The following is a 16,519-nucleotide window of genomic DNA, read 5'->3' on the forward strand; positions in this document are numbered from 1 at the left end:
GTGCCTGCATATCGTGCTGAACCATCTGTAAACCAGGCCCGAGTTTTCTCTTCCTCAGTCAATTCACTGTAAGCAACTCCCCAAGAGGCCATAGCTCTGGTCTGGGAAAGAGAAGGTAATGTGGCAGCAGGAGTGGAAACCATGGGCATTTGTGCCACTTCTTCATGTAACTTACTTGTGCCTTCAGGACCTGCTCTGGCTCTATCTCGTATATACCATTTCCACTTTACACTAGAGTGCTGCTGTGCACGCCCAACTTTATGGCTTGGTGGGTCAGACAACACCCAACTCATGATAGGCATGGTAATTTGGTGGCCCATGGTTAAGCGTTCAGTCTCTACTAAGGCCCAGTAGCAGGCCAAAAGCTGTTTCTCAAAAGGAGAGTAGTTATCTGCAGCAGATGGTAAGGCTTTGCTCCAAAATCCTAAGGGTCTGCGTTGTGATTCTCCTATAGGGGCCTGCCAAAGGCTCCAGACAGCATCTCTATTTGCCACTGACACTTCCAGCACCATTGGATCTGCTGGATCATACGGCCCAAGTGGCAGAGCAGCTTGCACAGCAGCCTGGACCTGTTGCAGAGCCTCCTCTTGTCCAGGTCCCCACTCAAAATTAGCAGCTTTTCTGGCCACTCGATAAATGGGCCGGAGTAGCACACCCAAATGAGGAATATGTTGTCGCCAAAATCCAAAAAGACCAACTAGGCGTTGTGCCTCTTTTTTGGTTGTGGGAGGGGCCAGATGCAGCAATTTATCCTTCACCTTAGAAGGGATATCTCGACATGCCCCACACCACTGGACACCTAGAAATTTTACTGAGGTGGAAGGCCCCTGTATTTTTGTTGGATTTATCTCCCATCCTCTGACACGCAAATGCCTTACCAGTAAATCTAGAGTAGTTGCTACTTCTTGCTCACTAGGTCCAATCAACATGATATCATCAATATAATGGACCAGCGTGATGTCTTGTGGGAGGGAGAAACGATCAAGGTCTCTGTGAACAAGATTGTGACATAGGGCTGGAGAGTTGATATACCCCTGAGGTAGGACAGTGAAAGTATATTGCTGACCTTGCCAGCTGAAAGCAAACTGTTTCTGGTGGTCCTTACTAATAGCTATTGAGAAAAAAGCATTTGCCAGATCAATGGCTACATACCAGGTACCAGGGGATGTATTGATTTGCTCAAGCAATGATATTACATCTGGAACAGCAGCTGCAATTGGAGTTACCACCTGGTTGAGTTTACGATAATCCACTGTCATTCTCCAAGACCCATCTGTTTTCTGCACAGGCCAAATAGGAGAGTTGAATGGGGATGTGGTGGGAATCACCACCCCTGCATCTTTCAAGTCCTTAAGAGTGGCAGTAATCTCTGCAATCCCTCCAGGAATACGGTATTGCTTTTGATTTACTATTTTGCTTGGTAGGGGCAGTTCTAGTGGCTTCCACTTGGCCTTTCCCACCATAATAGCCCTTACCGCATGAGTTAGAGAACCAACGTGGGGATTCTGCCAGTTACTCAGTATGTCTATGCCAATTATACATTCCGGAACTGGGGAAATAACTACAGGATGGGTGCGGGGGCCCACTGGACCCACTGTGAGACGGACCTGAGCTAAAACTCCATTGATCACCTGGCCTCCATAAGCCCCCACTCTGACTGGTGGTCCAGAGTGACGTTTTGGGTCCCCTGGAATCAATGTCACTTCCGAACCAGTGTCTAATAATCCCCGAAATATCTGATCATTTCCTTTTCCCCAATGCACAGTTACCCTGGTAAAAGGCCGTTGGTCTCCTTGGGGAAGACTTAGAGGAAGGTTAACAGTATAAATTTGTGGCAGTGTAACAGGTTTCTCCCCCATAGGGACCTGGCCTCCCCTTCATTCAAGGGGCTCAGGGTCTGTAAATTGTTTCAAGTCTGGAAATTGATTAAGGGGCCATGACTCTGTGTTTTTGTAATTCAGGTTAGACTTCTGTTCCCTTGACCTAGAACTCTTTTGTTTATACAGCTCCAACAAGAATTTAGTAGACTGCCCTTCTATTGTATTTCTAGGTACCCCATGATTTACTAGCCAATGCCACAAATCTCTGCGTGTCATATAATTTTGATGCCTCCTTTGAGTTTGTTGTCTATTATAATAGCCGTGTCTACCCTGCCTTGGTGATTAAGTGCTGCCACCTGGCTTCTGCCAACTCGGGATCCTGTCATCCCCATTGTGTTTAAGGATTCCAGCTCAGTGACAGCAGTTCCTACAGTAATATCTGACCTACAGAGAAGTGCAACCACAGAGCTCTTGAGGGATGATGGTGCTAGTCTCACAAACTTATTTCTCACTGTTCTGGTAAAAGGTGCATCCTCTGGACATTCCTGGGGTGTAAGAGCAAGCTCTGCATGATAAATCCACTCTAACATCCCAATCTTTCTAAGCCTCTGGATCCCCTCATCTACATTATACCAGGGCAGTTCTGGCATTTCAACCTCAGGTAACGTTGGCCACCTTTTGATACATGTTTCAACCAACCACCCAAACAAGCTATTAACACCTTTTCTAACTGCTTGAGCTATAACATTGAATGCAGACTCTCTGCTTAGTGGGCCCATATCAATAAATTCAGCCTGATCCAGCCTTATATTCCTCCCACCATTATCCCACACTCTTAAAATCCATTGCCACACGTATTCCCCTGATTTCTGTCTATATAAATTGGAAAACTCACACAGTTCTTTTGGAGTATAACGTACCTCCTCATGTGTGATACTTTGTACCTCACCTTTAGGGGCCTGTTGGGACTTTAGTCTAGTTATAGGTCTAGAAGAAATGAGGGGTGGTGGGGGTGGGTCATGAAAAGAATTAGAAATATCTTCCAAGCCATTTGCTTCAGGGCTTTCATTTGCAGTTTCATCTGGTGAAACAGAATTAATCACTCTAGGGCTAATCACTTCAGGAGGAGGTTGGGTGGCCAATTCCTCAAGGCAGGCTGGAGGTGGGGCGGCTATGTCCTCAGGGCAGACTATTACAGGGTTATCTAAAGAAGGCTCAGCATGGTCTAGGGTTTCAACCTCACCCCCAACATCATTATCAATCCATATGTCACCATCCCATTTTTCAGGGTCCCACTCCTTTCCAATCAATGCCCTCACTTTAACGGCAGACACCATGCAAGACTGAGATTTCAGTTTATGTTGTAAAGTTGCTACTCTAACAATAAGATTCTGAGTCTGATTTTCAGAGATTTCAAGTCTACCGCTACAGGAAATAAGATTTTCCTTCAGGATACTCATAGAAACGTCTACATCTTTCAGACGGCGCTTAAGCTTCTCGTTTGAAGCCTTAAGCCCATCCCTTTCACCCTTTAATGTAGACAGTGTATCTAACAACAACCAACCAACATCTCTATAACTCTTATTTCTACAAAACTCTGTAAAGGTGTCAAAAACATTATCCCCCAGAGTCTGGCTTCGTACAAGCGAAGCATTAGGAGAATCGAATGATGATATTTTGACTATCTCCTTTGCCAACTCAGTCCATGGATTGGGAGTGTCATTCTGATTATGGGAATCAGAGTCCTTAGTGTCTCTGAGCCCAGTCAGAGTAGAAAACCATTCATAAAAACCCATTTTTAAGATTCTGTTCCTTAAGAACCACTCCTGGTACCAAGATGTATTAGTTAGGGTTCTCTAGAGAAACAGAATCAACAGGGAACACATGCAAATAAAAAATTTATGAAAGTGTCTCACGTGACCGTAGGAACGCAGAGTCCAAAATCCACAGGGCAGGCTGCGAAGCCGATGACTCCGATGGATGGCCTGGATGAACTCCACAGGAAAGTCTCACCAGCCAAAGCAGAAATGGAATCTGTCTCCTCTGAGTCCTCCTTAAAAGGCTTCCCATGATTGGATTTAGCATCACTAATTGCAGAAGACACTCCCCTTTGGCTGATTACAAATGGAATCAGCTGTGGATGTAGCTGACGTGATCATGACCTAATCCTATGAAATGTCCTCATTGCAACAGATAGGCCAGCGCTTGCCTAATCAGATGAACAGGTACCACAACTTGGCCAAGTTGACACCTGTCCCTAACCATGACAGTACTGTTATAATACCAAAAGCATTGAGATTCTTTTTAACCCAAATGGAACAAATATTTTAAAGGCTAAAGCTGATAATATTCTATTTCAATGTGGTTGTGTGATACTGATGGAAATCGTTTTGAAATTCAGTGATCCTTAATTATGTTAGAAGCTCAGTGCATTTGTCCAGATAATTACTTTGCCTTTAAAACCATCTGGGCCCCAACATCACTGATGTCCTTTCAGATGCCAAGTAGCTTCTGAAAACAGAAGAGGCTCAAATTATCCACTGTACTAAAACTCATTTGAATGACACCTTGAAGAAGTTTCTAACAATTTCTAGAAATGAAAAGGTCTTGTTACCTCTTAACATGTAGATCGGATGGTATATAGCAATTGTTACTTTCAGTACTTTTCATTTTAATAAGAATGCTCATGCTTTTGTGAGTCCAAAGGTAACACTCTCAGCAGTTTAGGAAGCACAATTTCTAACAGTTCTACCCAGCAATGGAATTGGTATCTTATAATGAATGAGCTCCTGGTTCCTGCAATGTGCAGTCGGGCTGGCCTGCCTGCTGTTAGGCACACTGCAGGAGGATGCCTGTGCTGGTTGGGAGATTTCTAAGTGACAACACGATTCCCTGCAGCTCGAGGGAAGCCCAGCAGCTTGGTGACCAGCGGTACCTTAACCTGGCAAATAAGTCCACACCACCCTCCGCCTGTTCCAGCCTCTTAGATTTACTTTGAAACCCTATTTTATTGGCAATCTTGTTTTTAGGGCAGCTCTGTTTGCTCTGATTACATTGTTCTTTATTCCTGTAATGGTACCTTCATCCTAGTCTGCCAGCTTGACAAACCGGAAGATGCTTCTTGAGTGAGTCATTCTCTTGTGTCTCTGGGTTGTCATGGGCAACCAGGTTGTCAGGGTCAAATTGTTATGTTTCTATTTTGGAATTTAAAGTAATCCTTATTTTTCAAAAGGACCAGCAAGTTTTCAAAAGCTGATGGTTTTGGAACTTCTTTTTAAGTAATGGAATGATAAAATGCTCTTTGTAAAATTTCAGACTAATATAAAAAATATATATTTCACCTGGAATCCCACACATAGAGAGAAACACATTAACATGTTTCCCCCAAGATTACTTCTGAGAAGATAGATTTTTTTTTTTTCAAAATTGAACTTGTTCTCTAGCTACTATTTAATAACTTCTGTTTCCACTTGATATATTTTGTTCACATATTGACATCATTTTTTAAAAGCTGGGCATTGGTTAATTATGTGATTTGCCATAATTTAATTAACCAGTCCCCTGTGGATGGCCATTTAGGTTTCCCCATTTTTTTTAAAATTAGGATTTACTCTCTGTATTGTATAGCTCTATATTTTAAAAAATTCTGGTGACATATATACAGCCTAAAATTTCCCAGTTTTAACCACTTTAAAATAAACACTTCAGTGGTTTTAATTACCTTCATAGTGTTGCACAACCATCACCATCATCCATTGCCAACACTTCTCCATCACCCCAAACAGAAACTTTTCTGACCTTCAGAATAGTAAGATAATAAATTTGTGTTGAGTTAAGCCACTGAGTGTGTGGTAATGTGTTACAGCAGCAATTAGGAAACTAATACAGTAGTTTAAATCCAGTCTTACTGAGGATCCTCACCGTCCATAGATATTTGTCAAGATCCTAGGGATCTGACATAGTACTTCCTAGGACTTTAGTCAGTCCATACTGTGGCTGCTGATGCGACTGCGACTGCGACAGCTATCTGGGTGGATCTACCTGATAACTACTTCTGAAACTTTCATGGATGGCTGTATAATTTATAGGGAAAGCAGGAAAAAAATATCACTAAAGGTACTAGATATAAATCTTTCCCCTTGCTTCTACTGTGTCTCTCTTGACTTGTCATGATGCTTTTGATTTGTTATCTAATATTCTAAAAGAGGAAAAATTAAAATTATTCATAATTAGCATAAATTTTACTGTTCATCCTTATATCATGCAATGCCAATTTTGAGTTCAAAAATAAGAGCATTTTAATGTACATGCACAAGCATCAGAGTTACAAAATTTGTATTTTGTAACCTTACATACGTATGTATTTTGTTCTTACTAGTATGGTGGAAATGTTACATAAAGTTAACTGTTTCTATTTACTTTTTGATCCACACACATTCTACCAACACTCTGTACCTTCAGCCTACTGTTGAATAAGGAAGGACTGAAAGGAAAAGGAGCTAGAGTTGCCTTCTTTCCATTTCTTAGAGTTCCATTGCCTTCTTTTTACATTTGAAGCAAGTTCTATTCCTCATGGGAAAATGGACTCAGTGCACAATTTACTCAATCATTGACAATAGCATGTGTACTCACTTTGAGTTCAGCAGAATCCTGAGCTCAAAACAGGGCACTGTGAATTTATATGCAAAATGGGTCTTTGCTCATAGACATGCTCCATTGTCCCATCAGATTTCATTTATGAAACACAAGTTCAAAGATAAAAGCATTAATGAATTTAAGAAGGCAGCAGTGTACTAAATCAAGTGGGCTTCAGAGAGGCTACTTCCTCTCTGGGCTCTTACTCTTCCCTAATCTTTTTGTCCAGGAAGTTGGGCTCAAGGACTCTATTTCGTTGCTTCCTGTCTCCATTTACCCAGGTCCAAAAGAATCTTTCTAGTTTGAGGGAAGGGAGGGAATCTTTTACACTTTCCTTTTTTTTTTTTTTTTAAGAAAACAAACAATACACTTAGAACCACCTTAAATGGAAATCTTAGTTAGCTTAACCATAGGGATATTTAAATAAAGTATCCATATAATCATTGTAAAACCTGTGTTTGTGCAGTAAGTCTCATAAACCAATTTAAAATTAAGGCAACAAGAAAAAAAAACAACATATTCAGACAGCAAAGTTCTTAAATTCTAAATATTAAAAACTAACTTAGATACCATTTGATCAGCTGTCAAAACTGTTTTCCAACTTTTTACCATCATTTTCTGATGGCTATCCTTACACATATCTTTATGTTTTCATAAAATATTGTCGGGGAAGTTTGGAATCAAAGGGATTGTCTATTTAAAATGTTGATCTGCACTGCCAGATTGCCTAAAAAAAAGTATATTTGCTTATATTCCTAACTGTATGTCATAATATGAGAATGCAAAATCATAAATGCCTCTTAAAGAAGCATCCGTTTGAGCGTGTTTGAATATAAGAGAAAGAATTTAAAATAGTTTTCAGTAACTCCATTTTCTTCTGAAAACAAATAGGCTTGTCCTTGCTTATCTGCCAATGACATCAGGATGCTCTCTTTAAGGCAGCTGCAGTTGGCATTTGGCTGGGAACAGACTGGGTGAAATGTCCTATCCAGCAATTCACAGCAGGCACCCTGGGAGCCTCACAGTAACCCTACACCATTTCCACACTAACCAAAACCAACCAAATATTTGGGCACTCAGTGTAACTCCAGAACATATCAACCCAGATAATAAGATACCTTAACCATTTCATGCTTTGGTCTGTTTATTTTGGGTCCTTCTTGGTACCTTCATTGAACAAAAAGCGACAGATCAGCCAGTGTAAACATCCAAACGTCTTTGGAAGGCATAGCCCTGCTTTGCTTTAGCAGTCTGTTAAATAGAGCCATCTCACTTCTTGGGGAGCTTCCTGCCTAAGAAGTTGGAGATGCCCACTGTGGGTGGAGAAAAGGGGGCACACCAGGGACACATTTCTCTCTTCCACTCACTGACCGTTTTAAAATCAGTACTCCATACATCTGCCTTCTCTCCAAACTTTACTTGTATTTTGAAAGGATCTCACTGATGCAGATGGCAAATCACTGAAGGAAGTTTTGAGAAGAAATTCCCTTATCAGAAGTAGACAGGCTGGGGCAGGCCACAGTGGCTCAGCAGGCAGTGTTCTTGCCTGCCATGCCGGAGACCCAGGTTCAATTCCTGGTGCCTGCCCATGCGAAAAAAAAAAAGTGGGCAGGCTGGTCGCCAGCCATTTGTTCACTGAGATACAAGCCTTCTGTAGCCGGCATCACCCAAAAGGAAAATTGTGCAGCTGGAAAGAGAGGTCTTTGGTGTCCCTATCCCTTTCACCCTCTGATGAGACCCTTGAACTCGGGCCTCTTGGTTTCCCATACTTAGAAGTCCCAGGTAATGAGATGCATCTACAGGAGAGGGCCCAGGATACATGCTCCCTCTGGGATCCTTCCTTGACCTGCTCCCAAGGACCTGCCCAATAGAATGCATCACAGTGCGCAAATCCTTAGAGATGAAGACTTTGAGAATCACAGTAGGCACGTGAGGAGCCTTTTAAGGTGCATCAAACCAAAAAGCAGAGATGGTTATATCCATTGGGCAGCTTGAGAGTGGGTTGTGATATTAGCTTAACATGGGTTCAAATCCCAGCTCCAGAACTGACATCTATTAACTTGAGTGCATTACATGAAGTCTTGGAGACTTTGTTCTCTTTAAAGTCAACTGGAGATGATAGCATCTATTTCACAGATTAAAGGCTAGAAATATATAAAAATAGCCCAGCAGAGTGCTTGGCACACAAATGCCTGTGAAATCCTCCTTCCCATTCCATTCCAATACACTTTTCCTCTTGACATGTGCACCAGGCAACATGGATCTAATCTGCTCTTTAGCCAGATTTCCCTGTACAGGATACTTCCCTCTCTGGGTTCAATTTCTTCATTGTTTTTTAAGGAGCTGGACCAGGTGTCTCTCCTTGATTTCATAAGTCCTCTGTGTTAGTTAGATTCAGTTGTCAACTTGGCCAGGTGAGCATACCTAGTCTTGTTGCTGCGGCCATAAGCCAGCTGTACATGAACCTCATCTGTTGCCAATTACATTTGCAGTCAGCTAGGAGGCATGTCTGCTGCAATGAGTGATGTTTGACTTAATTGGCTGGTGCTTAAATGAGAGATTGCAACGTAGCACTGCTAAGCCCCTCGGCATTCCTCATCTCAGCACTTGCAGCTCAGCCCAGGGCTTTGGAGATGGAGAAAGAAATCACCCCGGGGAAAGTTGTTGGAACCCAGGGGCCTGGAGAGAAGACCAGCAGAGACCATCCTGTGCCGTCCACATAAGAAAAAGCCTCAGTGGAAAGTTAGCTGCCTTTCCTCTGAAGAACTAACAAAATAAATCCCCTTTTATTAAAAGCCAGTCCGTCTCTGGTGTGTTGCATTCTGGCAGCTAGCAAACCAGAACATTCTCTCATCCCGCTGACACTGTCAGGAGGTGGTTGTGGCCACCTCCAGCTCTGGATCCCAGGTCAGCTTCCTCAACACCCTCAGGAAAAGGAGGGATCAAGGGGCTGAACATGACAGAAACCTGTATAAAAATGGGAACTTTCCCTCTGAGTTGAGACTTGAATGCTCCTTTGCTTTAGAAATGTCACTGTCCCGCTGTGATACTCAACAGAGAACAGACATTCAAAAACCAAAAAAAGTCCATTTTACTTTAACACTTGCTGTTAGTCTGCCTTTTCCTGTCCTTAATTCACTGAATTGCTCTGTAGTGAATGGAGAACAACTGTATACCTCAAAGTAAAGAAATTGGGCTTTTCAGTAAATGGACCTGGATTTGAATCCCAGCTCTGCCACTCACCAGCTGTGTGACCTTGAGTAAATTACACATAAATTACTAAGTGGTGCTGTTGTAGTTTCCTATTGTTGCTGTTAACAGATTACCACAGACTTAGTGACCGAAGACAACAAAGATTCATTATCTTATAGTTCTGGAGGTTGAAAATCCAAAATGGGTCTCACTGGGTAAAAGTCAAAGGGTTGTCAAGGCTCATTCCTCCTGAAGGTTCTAGAGGAGACTCTTCCCTCACCTCACTCAGCTTCTAGAGGTTGCCTGCATTCATTGGCCTGTGGCACTTTCCTCTATCTTCAGAGCTTGTAATAGCCGATCCCTTGCTACACCACTGACATTGCTTTTGTCGTCACATGTCCTTCCTTGACTCTGACCTCCTTATTCTACTTACAGGAATGTGATTATGTTGGAGCCACACAAATAATCCAGGATAATCTTCCCATTTCAAGAACCTTAAATTCGGCACACTCGCAAAGTCCTTTTTGCCATAAAAGGTTTTGAGGTTTATGATGTAGACAACTTTGGGGAGGTAGGGTGCAGTATTCTACCTACCACAGGTACCTAAGTCAAAGGGTTGGTGTGAGGATTGAAATGATGCCACCTGCAAAGCAGAGTCCTTGGCTGGGTGTTCAGCAGTCCTGCTGGTGGTTCATAGGCTTCAACTAGACTGTAAACTCTTTGAGGGCAGATATGGGTCCTGCCTTCCTCTCTGTCCTCTCTCATCCCTAGCATGGTGCTCTAACCACAGTACATGCTCAAGAAATACTTCCTGAATTGAATTCCAGGAATCAGAGCATGCACAGATAAAACAGAGTAAGAGGCTGCTCATTATGTCTTATGGCAAATAAAATGGGCGGGTGCAAACCATTTGGTCTGATACTGTAGATGCTGAATCTTACTGTGCTCCTTCTTGCAGCTGTGTTTCTGGGACCATCCCAATGGGCACTTTCCTACAGGAGAGCCAAGTCCCAGCTGTGTTCACACAAAACCATCTAATGAGAGTGCTGGCTGTAGATATACTAGAGAAGCTGAGCCATTAAAACCTCCTGAAAATCCAAACCATGAGCTTTGTTCTAGTCCAGTGTGCCCTATCAAGCTCTGGGATGAACACACGTTCCCCATCAGTAGAGACATAACCCTTCTAAAGTGAAATCATACAGCTTTAGGGGTTAGGGGAGCTTGGAGTTAGGTTAATGAAAAAAGAAAATTTACCTGCTGCCTAAGATTTTTCCCAAACCTTTCCTACTTTACAGGAGACAGGATCAAAGTCACATTCTACTAGTGCAAATTGTGGGACCAATTCCCTAATTTCCAATTCCTACTGTTTACTTCCCAAAAAAGGGTCATGGATTCACATTACTGTCAAGCCTCTTCCTGCCCTAGTACCCACCTGCCCTGGAGAAGAAAGAGTGGTCATTGGATTGCTAGGCTTAGGAGAGGGACTGGGTATGGGTGGCTGAACCCTTTATCCTCTCCTTTGAGGTGGATAGTCTGTCTGTGGAGTGCGAGGGCTCTAGTTCCCCCCCCCCCCCAGGCCCACAGAGAGGTAAGCCTACAACAAAGGCTCCACCCCTGCCGGGGGTGCTGAGTGGGAGGGTACAGAAATGGGAGGCCCATGGCTTGCAGTGTTGCTGTAATGGGATCTCCATCCCACCCTGGGATTTGGTGTTAGGAACCTACTGTTGCCACATGCCTTTTCCATGTTCTTCAACTGGTTGGAACTAAAGCTGATATTTAGAAAAATAACATATTTACAAAAAAGTAATAAATTTCAAAGCACATCACAATACTTAGTTATAGAACAGATTTCAGAGCTTGAGATGGGTTACTGTTCCATGATTTCAGATTTTTCCTTCTGGCTGCTCCAAGACACTGAAGACTAAAAGAAATGTCATACTCATTTGTTAAATCCTTTCTTCTCTGTTATAACCCCACCTTCTCTGATTTTTCTCCAAATTGATATTTGGAATATGTCCATTCTAAACTTTTCCATTCTGTAAAGGACTGTCAATGTATGGAAGACGGGAATGGAGCTAGCTGATGTTCTCAAAAGTCTGGTCCCTCTGGGTTTCTGGATTCATCTGGCCTAAGAACAATCTGGAGGTTGTAGGTTTCTGGAAAGTAATCCTAGTGCATGGAACCTTTGTAAAATCGCAGATAAAACCATAAGTATTCTTTAAGGTTGGCAGGAATGGTTTGGGGAAAACATGATAAATAGAAATATCTAGCTATTTCTAGATATTTGCATAAGAGTAGCCTCCAGAGTAGCCTCATGACTCTATTTGAACTCTCTCGGCCACTGATTCCTTATTTGTTACAATTCTTTTCCCTCTTTTGGTCAGGAAGGCATTATTGATCCCACAGTGTCAGGGCCAGGCTCATCTCTGGAAGTCATGTCCCACGTTTCCAGGAAGACTTTTATCCCTGGATGTCATGACCCATCCATTTTAAAACCACTTTTTCTCAGTTGATTTAGAACTCAGGTGAGAAAAGGAGTCATATATATTGGGTCCCCTCAAATCCCAGTACTCCAAGCATAGCTTTTGAAATTATAATTTGTAATAGTGAAGTGTAATTGTGTTGTCAGATATAGAAACTAACTTTGATTATTTTAAGCAGCAGTAACAACAAAGCTTGGAACCAGAGCAGCAGCTCCACAGACCACAGAAGCAGGGGGTGGTCACAGACCTCTCTAGAACACTGTTATTGAAGTGATTCCCAAGCTCTGCCTCTTAGACCACATCATTGTAAGAGCAATTATCTTACTGGCCCACCTTAGGTCAGGTGTCCATCCTGGTTCAGCCAGGAATGCTTTGGGTTAATCTGAGGCCAGTCCCTTTAGGTAGAAAGGAGTAGCCCTGAATCACAACATGTGAGGGAGGACTGCCAGATTCAGTGGAGGTCAAACAGGTGGTCAAAGAAGATGCCAGAAAAGGACTCTGAATGTTGGAGATCTGAGGTGGAAACTGTGGAGTTTGGTTCTCCAAAGTAAGTGGCACAACCCAAGGGGCAAATCCAGCAATAACACATCTTTGGAGCATTAGAAACTGGAGTGCAAGGCTGGCAGTGGGAGAGTCCCTGGAATTTTTTGCCACCACCGAGGGTGTTACTTCAATGCAATCTGTTAATTCAACACAATTTCAATAGAAAAAAAATAGATTTTTAAAAAGAAATATATAAACGAATTCTAAAGTATCTATGACTAAAGGACAGAGAATTGCCAGAAAACATTCTGAAAAGCATTATAGTATGTGAATAGACAGCTCAAAGGTATAAAAAGCTTTTTATACCTTTTTTACCTATAGGCTTTTTATACCTTTGAACTGTCCAGGTAAAGTCTTAAATATACACAGGACTGTAACATGTAATACATGTAACATTGTCTGTCATTGAGGAAATGATGGCATTTTCACAAATAGCATCAAGACAAATGGGTAGCTATTTGGAAAAAGTTGAGCTGGACTGCCACCTCATACCTTCAACTAAAGTAAATTCCACATAGATCAAACATTTAATTGTGAAAAACTGAAACCATAAATATGGTAGTGCGAATATGGGAATTTTTAAAAACTATATTAAAATACAGAAGGCTTTCTAAGTATACATGGAGTACTGAGGCAATAAAGGTATAGATGGATATACAAAATGATATATATGGCATTGACAAATCCCAGAAATAAAATTAAAAGCCAGGCACATTTAGAAAAAAAATACTTACAGTGTCACATATTCCTTAATGTATAAAGGGTCTCTGAAAAGCAATTAATAAAAGATCAAAAACCCTGTATAAAAATGGGTAAAGGACATGAAAATGCAATACATATTATCTGATGACAAGGATGTTCAAGCTTACTCAAATAAGATTAATGCAAATTAAACTGGCAAAAAAGATGCCATTTTTAGGTTATTAGACTGCAAAATTCAAGATGTTTGAAAATATTCACTTTTGAGAGGGTGTGGGAAGCAACAACCTATAAAAATCATAAATGCATATAACCTTTGACCCCTAAATCCTAAATCTAGAAATGCATCCAATAGATATAGTCACACTTCCATATAAGAATTTTTTTTGGTATCAAATTACTTTATTTGGGTAATAAAGGGTTGATATTGATACCATTTATAGAAAAGGTAATGGTAAACCCAACGTTCATACACTTCCATGGTGACCACAGAAGTCACCCTGTGGCTCTGAGAAAGCTGGCAAAGGTCTTAGCTCTCATCATTACTGTTTCCAGAGTGTGCTTCTCAAAGAGATTCTCTGTCAGTGTGGAATCTGGGGACCCCATTTTGTGCAAGATTTAGGTAGTCGCCCAATTCTTTGATGGATTTCAACTGTTCATTCAAGTTAAGCATCTCAATGAAGTCAAACAAGTGGGGGTTGTTTGTGTCCGTTGGCCAGTTTGTGCCATTCCAATGGTGACTGATTCACCCTTTTATCCAACTGCATCCCACTTGCTTTCCCAGTCATCTCGTTCTGGTTTCCTGATACCCTGAAGGAAGGTTTGTCTACCTCATTGGTTCTGCAGCTTCATAAGTTTCTCAGCATGTTCCCTCCCCTCATGAGACTGGTGAAGCATGTACCTGGCAAAGTTCCTTGAAGCCACATCATTGTGGTCAAGGAAGTAGGACACTGACAGGTAGACGTGGGAGGCATAGAGCTCCAGATTGATCTGGCCATTGACGGAGACCACTGAGTCCTGGTTGTAGTTGTGGCACACTCCTGTGACAGGGATGTGACCATCTTAATATAAGAAGAGAGGAGGAGCAGTGGCAGAGGGCTGTGCAGAGCAGCTTGCAGTGGTTCCATTTGAGCATCGCTGAAGCAGGAAACCATGGCCACTCTGTGAAGACACCTGGCCCAAGATTTTTAATTGCAGCATTTTTTTTTTTTGGTAAAAGAAAAATATTCTAAATTACTTAAATATCCATTAATAGCTAGTATTTGTGATACAACAAAAAATGTGATAATATACAGTCATGAAAAAGGATGCTGCTGCTCTATATTATGAAGTAGAATACAAGATAAAGTGTTAGGTATAAAAGCATGATGCAAGTTGAGTTATGTCATCATTCCAGGGACACAACATGTACCATGCTCTTCATATATAGCATCCTGTTGGATTTTATGAGGAAAGTATGGCTAGCCTCCTTTCGAAGAGGAAGAAGCAGAGGTTCAAATAAGTCAGATAACTTGCTCAAGGTCATACAACTAGAAACTTAAGTGGCAGAACTGGGCATTGAATGTAGGGCTTCATGAGCCCAAACCCAACCCATGCTCTTTCCCACCACACTGCTTTCCTGGGAGGATGTGAAGCCAGAGTTTTCACTGGAAGTGCTAACAAAGACATGGTATGGTAGACTCCAGAGTAAAAACAAAAATATCCGCAGACTAAGTTCTAGAAAAATGAAGAGCAGATAATTGAAAGATAACCCTACAACTAAAATAGAATGGGGAAAAATATGCTTTAATCATGGGACATGGAAATGAAGTTAGGCTTTGAGTTAATAGCAAGTTCAATATGAGTGTGGGTGAAAAAACTGTAAAACAGGAGGGTTGTTGTCCTCAGGCTGTGTTAATAGCTGGACAGAGTCCAGTATAGGGAAGGTCCTGCTTTCCTCCAGCCAGTGGTCAGATCTGGATGCTTCACTTCAGGGGGTGATATTAGACTGGGGCATGTAGAAAATGATGGAAACTTGGAATTGGGTAATGCCAGGAATAGCTGAAAAATTCAGGAACGCTCATACTAGAATATAATGGAAGTTAAATAATGATATTTAACAATATTTCGTTGGAGAAAAGATTCCCAAGGGGACCCAAACTAGCAGTCTTATTTTTTCACTGTGCTCTACCCATCTGAAACTTCTCACTCTCCTCTCTGCTTTTCCAAATCCCAACCTTCCTTCAAGTCATAATTTAAGTGCAAGCACATCCCTAACACTAATGGTACCTAGGGAAAGAGAGTAAATACTCACATATCTGAATATTTAAAGGTTAAAAATCAAGCTAATAAGCTATTAAACTTTATGTTCCTATCTTCTTCATTATAATTTTATAGTGGCCTGAAAGGCGAAGTTCACACATAAAGTTCTTTTCTTTGGATTCCATAAAAAAAATACCGGTGGCAAGGGGAGCCATGGCCCCTGACTCCTCACCCTCCTCTCTTCCCACCCTCAGCTCTACCCTAGACCCCTGGAGACTTGTGTGTGTCACATGTTTAAACTTCTCAACCCCTGCAACCAGCATCCCCTGGAGGAGACCAATTGGCCCTAGTAGTGGGCTGGAGCCATTTGGGCAGGGAATTCTGGGGTCCCGGAATTCTGAATTGTGATCTGGGCCACCAGGACTGTGAATTCCTTGTTCTCTAGGGAGGGGCATGGCCAAAGGGAAGCTGTAAAGGAAGCCCTCTAAACCCGGGGGCCCAGAGAAGGGCCCCTGTTGTGTAAGCTCAAGGGTAATATTAAGTGACTCATTTCCCATGAAGCTTTCCCAATATCTCCTCAGCCTACAGTCAGTTTTTCTTCTTCTGAACCCCTCTACCATTTGATAATTACCATATGCTGTCTCACGAGAAACATGTTGAGACTTTTGGAAGGCTATATTCCAAACATTTATTAGTAATTACTTCTCAGAAATGGAAGTAGGAAGGCATTTTAATTTCCTGGACTGCTCAAGCAAACACCATGAGATGGATTAGGGTAAACAATAGGAACTTATTCACTTACGCTTTTTTTTTTTTTTTTGGCATGGACAGACACCAGGAATCAAACCCGGGTTTCCAGCATGGCAGTCAAGAACTCTGCCTGCTGAGCCACGACGGCCCACCCCT

General features: G+C 41.9%; 1 pseudogene; it reads right to left on the bottom strand.

Moving 5' to 3' along the window:
• Positions 1-13,867: 13,867 nt before the first annotated feature.
• Positions 13,868-16,068, bottom strand: LOC143645742 (ferritin heavy chain pseudogene; annotated as a pseudogene).
• Positions 16,069-16,519: the final 451 nt, after the last annotated feature.

The sequence above is a fragment of the Tamandua tetradactyla genome, chromosome 9 (genome assembly GCF_023851605.1).
Source record: "Tamandua tetradactyla isolate mTamTet1 chromosome 9, mTamTet1.pri, whole genome shotgun sequence".
Classification (NCBI taxonomy): Eukaryota; Metazoa; Chordata; class Mammalia; order Pilosa; family Myrmecophagidae; genus Tamandua; species Tamandua tetradactyla.